General features: G+C 34.8%; 1 pseudogene; it reads right to left on the minus strand.

The window, feature by feature from the left end:
• LOC100525437 lies at window positions 2,758-3,270 on the minus strand (annotated as a pseudogene).

Raw genomic sequence — 6,532 nt, forward strand, 5'->3', positions numbered from 1 at the left:
GGCCTGGAACAGCACCAAGCCCATTGTAGTATTTAACAGATATTTACTGACTGAGCTAAAAGTTAATTAACAAATTCACGAATATTTAGAGCTTTAACATATACTATGACCAGACCTTGGTAAAGTAAAATTTGAGGAAGGTAAAACTTGTCTTCAAAATTGCATATTCTTGTTTCTTTCCCTCTTCCTGGTTTTTTGATTCCCAGGTACCAGGCCCCACACTACCGTATTTCCTTAGAATTTGAGGGACTATTACATAAACAAAATATGGCCTCAGAAGAGTTTTTAAGTCATTCAATTAAATTATCAATTTTTATATAAGCCTTAAGGATTACAATTAATAAGAGTAGACTTGCTAAAGCCTAGGCTTAGGATTTAGAAGTTAACATTCATGATCAGAAAGCTAAAGGGTTTAATGCTTTTGTTTTATTTTGTGCAAAAGGAGTAAAAATTGACAACTTTCCTACTATTAAGGTCATCCCTAAAAATGAATACCTCACTTTTATTGTCTACAGTATCATGTTTCTTCTCTACTTACAAATTTCTTTTTTTTTAAACATCTTTATATAATTTCTCAAAACATTGATAATCATAAAAATGCTCAGAGCGTGAGGTTAAAATGTTCACTTCCACAGGCTCTTTCCTAAGATATTTCTTTCTTTATTCTTAAAAAAATTATTTATAGGAGTTCCCGTCGTGGCGCAGTGGTTAACGAATCTGACTAGGAACCATGAAGTTGCGGGTTCGATCCCTGGCCTTGCTCAGTGGGTTAACGATCCAGCGTTGCCTTGAGCTGTGATGTCGGTTGCAGACGCGGCTCAGATCCCGCGTTGCTGTGGCTCTGGCGTAGGCTGGCAGCTACAGCTTCGATTAGACCCCTGGCCTGGGAACCTCCATGTGCCGCGGGAACGGCCCAAGAAATGGCAAAAAAAGACAAAAAAAAAATTATTTATAAAATGAATGTACTTCAGAAGTAATTGTGTTCAGATGGTAAGCAGGATAACAAGGATAGTTAAGTGCAAAGACTGCCTGGTTCCACATCTTAATTTGATCACTCCCTACTTACGGAGTCATGCTTAACTTGTGTGTCACATGCTTTTCTTTTTTAAAATGGCAAAAATAATCCCCTATAGTGTTAATGTTGTTACAGGTTTCAAGTCGCCTTAAAGGAGATTAATCCCAAAAACCTCTGGCCATGTCTCATAATGCCCCTTCCTCAAACTTGAGCAGCGTGGGCTGCCTGCTCCCTACCAGAGAAGGAATGTTGCCCATTCCTCACCCCTCTCTATATAACCCTCTATATAACCTGTCCTCCATGAAACTAATCAGAAGATCAAGTATGCCCCATACAGAGATCAAACATTCAGCCCTTAGGTAAGGCTTAAGGCGTAGGGGACTGGGGCAAGAGAAACTGGGTCTCCACTCAGGTCAGCAATGTGGGACTATAAAACAATTATAAAGTGAGGTGGGCCCTCTTTTTCACCCATGTGAATGTGCATGCACACTCCCTCCCTCTCTCTCTATGAAAACGTACTTTCACTTTAATAAATCTGGAAAATGCCTGCTGTTTCAATGCTTTGTTATGGCAGGGTGGGGACCAAGGAAACTGCTATTTTATTATTTGGGAACAAACTCTATCAATATGATAATTAAATATTTTATTACACATAAAATAGCTCATTAAAATCCCAACATAGAATACCAAAGAGCATCACCAACAAACAGAATAAATGAAGGCTTCATAATTCCAGTGGAGCGTGAATAAATCAGTTGTGATATTTACTAGGTGCCTATTGTGAGTAGATAGTGGGCAAAGGAAATTAGAACTCTACCAAAGGGCTCAATGTCTCTGCATTTGAGAATTTTAATAAGTAGAAAAAATAAAAGCTATCATTCAAGTTATAGTCACGTGCACAAAAGATGTATCTACATAGATATGTAGTAGCCATATTTTGATACTTTGAGATATAATTTAAATGTCATAAAATTTATACATTGTAAGTGTACAATTCAATGATTTTTTAATAAATTTAAAGTTGTACAATCATCACCACCATCCAGTTGTAGGATATTTCCATCACTCCGAAAAGTTCAGTCAATCCACATTCTGACCCCCAGTAAGAATGGCAAAAATAATCCCCATTAATTTAGTATGTCTCTATAGATTGGCTTCTAATGAAGACATCATATGAACAGAATTATTCTATGCAACCTATTGGGTCTGTCTTCTTTCACTTACAAAAACAGTTTTGAGGTTTATCCATGTTACAGCATGTGTCAGCATTCTTTTTTTTTTTTTTTTTTTTTTTTTTGCTGCACACATGACATGCAGAAGTTCCTGGAGACCTGAGCCACTGCAATGACAATGCAAATCCTTAATCCACTGTGCCACAGGGGAACTCCTCAGCATCTTTTTAAAATAAATTTTATTCACATATAGTCTACTTACAAAGTTGTGCTAGTTTCAGGTATATAGCAAAGTAAATCAGTTATACATATACATATATCCATTCCTTTTCAGATATTTTCCCATATAGGTTATTATATAGGATTAAGTAGATTATCCTGTGTTACACAGTAGGTCTTTGTTACCTATCCATTTTATATCTAATAGTGTGTATATGTTAATCCTAACCCCCTAATTTATCCCTCTCCGTCTTTCCCCTTTGGTAGCGATAAAATTGATTTCAAAATCTTTTTTTTCACTATGTAATTATTTTTAATGTCCAGGGTGTATAATTCGAGGGCCAGAGCTTTCTCCGAGATGCAAGTTTATAAACTCTCAATTGGCCTGTGAGGCCAGTAGGGATACGTCTTCTTGTCTAATTTGGTTTCTGTGAAGACTTCATTCAAGTCCTCGATGATGATCTGATTGAATGGAATTATGTTCATCTTCTCCAGCTCTTTCTCATATGCCTCAGTCCTGGTGTTTGAGAGAGACAAAAACTCAGCACATCTTTTCACATCTTCTTTTTCTTCAGCATCCACCTGAGCAGTATATTTATCCTCTGGCACAGGGACCTTCAGGGCATTAAACTTCTTCTCAAAGTCATCTACCAAGCCAGCCTTTGCCATGGTGGCCTTGTAGTAAGGCCAATCAATAGCAGGTGGCTTCTCAGGTAGAGCCGTCAACCTGGTGGAAAGGGTCTCATTCCAGGATTTCAGGGAGTTAGCAATGGCCTTCTGGTTTTGGGGTATGATCTCTCCTAAGGCTACCCAGTCAATGGCTTTTAGAGCAAGTTTCTGCCCAGCCATCTTCAGATTCTTCACCAACTCTGGGTTTCAGAATCTTTGAGTCTATTTCTGTTTTGTTTGTTCTTTTGTGTGATTTTTTACTATATTCCACGTATTAGTGATCTCGTATATTTGTTTTTCTCTTTCTGACTTACTTCTCTTGGTATGATAATTTCTGGGCCCATCCATGTTGCTGCAAATGGCATTATTTCACTCTTTTTCATGGCTGAGTAGTATTCCATTGTATATATGTACCAAATCTTCCTTATCCATCCCTCTGTTGATGGATATTTTTTAATTTTATGATTTTTATTTTTTCCATTATAATTGATTTACAGTGTTCTGTCAATTTCTACTGCACAGCAAAGTGACCCAGTCATACATATATACATACATAATTTTTCTCATATTATCCTCCATCAAGTTCCATCACAAGTGACTGGATATAGTTCCCTGTACTATACAGCAGGATCTCATTGCTTATCTACTCCAAATGCAATAGTTTGTATCTACTAATCCCAAACTCCCAGTCCATCCCACTGCTTCCCCCTCTCCCTTGGCCAAGACAAGTCTGTTCTCCAAGTCCATGAGTTTCTTTTCTGTGGAAAGGTTCATTTGTGCCATATATTAGATTCCAGCTATAAGTGATATCATATGGTATTTGTCTTTCTCTTTTTAACTTACTTCACTCAGGATGAGAGTCTCTAGTTCCATCTATGTTCCTGCAAATGGCATTATTTTGTTCTTTTTTATGGCTGAGTAGTATTCCATTGTGTATATATACCACATCTTTTTTTTTATTATTATTTTATTTTTGCTTTTTAGGGCCACATCCACAGCATATGGAGGTTCCCAGGCCAGGGGTCGAATCAGAGCTATAGCTGCCAGCCTATGCCACAGCCACAGCAATGCCAGATTCTACCTGTGTCTGCAACCTACATCATAGCTCATGGCAACACAGGATCCTTAACCACTGAGCAAGGCTAAGGATCGAACCTGCAGCCTCATTGTTCCTAGTCGGATTTGTTTCCTCTGCTCCACAACAGGAACTCCTATACCACATCTTCTTAATCCATTCATCTGTTGATGGACATTTAGGTTGTTTCCAATTTACATTCCCACCAATAGTGTATGAGCATTCCCTTTTCTCCAAACCCTCTCCAGCATTTGTTATTTGTTGACTTGTTAATGATGGCCATTCTGACAGGTGTGAGGTGGTACCTCATAGTAGTTGATGGACATTTGGATTGCTTCCATGTCTTGGCTATGATAAACAGTTCTCATCATTCTTTATATTATATAAGAGTATTCTGATATATAAATATACCACATTTTGTTCATTGACTCACCAGCTGACAGATATTTGGATTATTTATCCTTTGACTACTATGAATAAGGCTCTATAAGCATTCAGATACAAGTTTCTCTGTGTTCATATGTTTTTATTTTCCTTTGATAGACAGTTAAGCATAGTTTTGCTATATTATACAGTATATTTAAGTATAGCCTCTTAAAATATTTTCCAAAATGGCTCTAACATTTTATTCCCACTAATAATAAATGAAGAGTCTGGTTTTTCCTCATCCTGACACTTACTACTATATGACTTTTTTATTATAGGCATCCTAGTGGTGTATAGAGTGATATCTTATTATAGTTTTAATTTTCATTTTATTAATGACTAATAATGTATGACATTTAGTGTGCTTATTTTTTCATATATCTTTCTTGGGGGAAAGTATATTAATTAGATTATTTGTCTTAACACTGAGCTGTAGGAGTCCTTATATATTCTGGTGTTAATACAGAATTTTTTAATAGAGTAACTTATGTTAATACATATTTTGCAAACATCTCTTCCACCTAAGATTTGTTTTCCATTTTCTTACTGGTTCCTTTTGAAGTATAATCTTTAAAACTATTGTTAAGCCATATTTATCATTTCTTTTTCTTTTATGGATGATATTTTTGATGTAGTATCCAAAAATTATCTAACCCAAGGTAATGAGGATATTCTCAGTTTTAAAATTTGTCCTCTTAGGATTATAGCTCATTTTGGGTTAAATTTTGTGCTTGTTATGAGGTAAGAATCTAAATTTATCTTTCTGCATGCTAATAATCTGTTATCCAAGCACCACTTGTTGAAAAGACTATCCTTTCTTCTATTGGATTATCTTGGCTCTGTTTTTGGCTTGTTTGGGGTTTTTTTGAAAACCAATTGACCACAAATGTAAGAGTTTAGTTCTGAACTTTCAATTACATTCCATTGAGCTATGTCTATAGATATAATTACAGTAACACACAGTATGATTATTATATACAGTAAATTTTGAAATAGGAAAGTTTAGATTTTCAACTCCGGTTCTTTTTCAAAATTGCTTTGATTATTATGGGTCCTTCATATTTTCATATAAATTTTAGGATTCCATGTTGCTTTGTTGGAAAAAAATAGTTAGCTGAGATTTTAATTTTCATTATATTGAATCTACTGTCAATTTAAGAATTACCATGTCAATAATACTGTCTTTCAATCAGTAAACCTGAAATTTCTATTCATTTATTAAGATCTTTTAAAATTTATCTCAGCAATATTTTGTTGAAGGGTTTTTATCTATATTAACAATGGACGTTAGTTTATATCTTCTTTCCTTGAGATGTGTTTGTCTAACTTTGGTACCCCAGTAACAGTGGTCTCATAGATTGAGTTCTTATATATTCACTCTCCTCTAACTTCTGAGTTTCCAAAGTATTGCTTTTGTTTGTTTTTTAAATGTTTGAGAGTATTTATCAATAAAAACATCTGGCCTGTATTTTTTTGTGTGTGGTGATTTTTAATTTCTATTTCAATTCCCTTTAATTATTATTGATCTATTCCAATTCTCTATTTTATGAGTCTGTTTTAGTAGTTTGAGGCTTTCCAGGAATTTATTCACTTCATGTAAGCTTACTAAATGAAATAGAAATTTTCTAATTTAATTTTGACTGGAAACATCTTAACATTATCTCATTGCCACTATTTTTTAAACTTATTATAATACCACCATCTGACTTATGCACCTTAATCATTTAGACCCAGGTGTGATATTTAGGAAAAGAAAGCTCAAGAATATAATGGACAGGGAAGGTAAGGTTCAAAAAAGAATGTAAGACAGAATTATTTGATATTTATCCAAGTTGGCAATAAATGCTACTTTTAGATCTTCTGAAGTATTTTTATAAAAACTGCCAAATTGTAAAATATTTCTTGCTATAAAAATCTTCAATAATTGGAATGACTAAAGTTAAAGTGGTGTTTATG

The sequence above is a fragment of the Sus scrofa genome, chromosome 16 (assembly GCF_000003025.6).
Source record: "Sus scrofa isolate TJ Tabasco breed Duroc chromosome 16, Sscrofa11.1, whole genome shotgun sequence".
NCBI lineage: Eukaryota > Metazoa > Chordata > Mammalia > Artiodactyla > Suidae > Sus > Sus scrofa.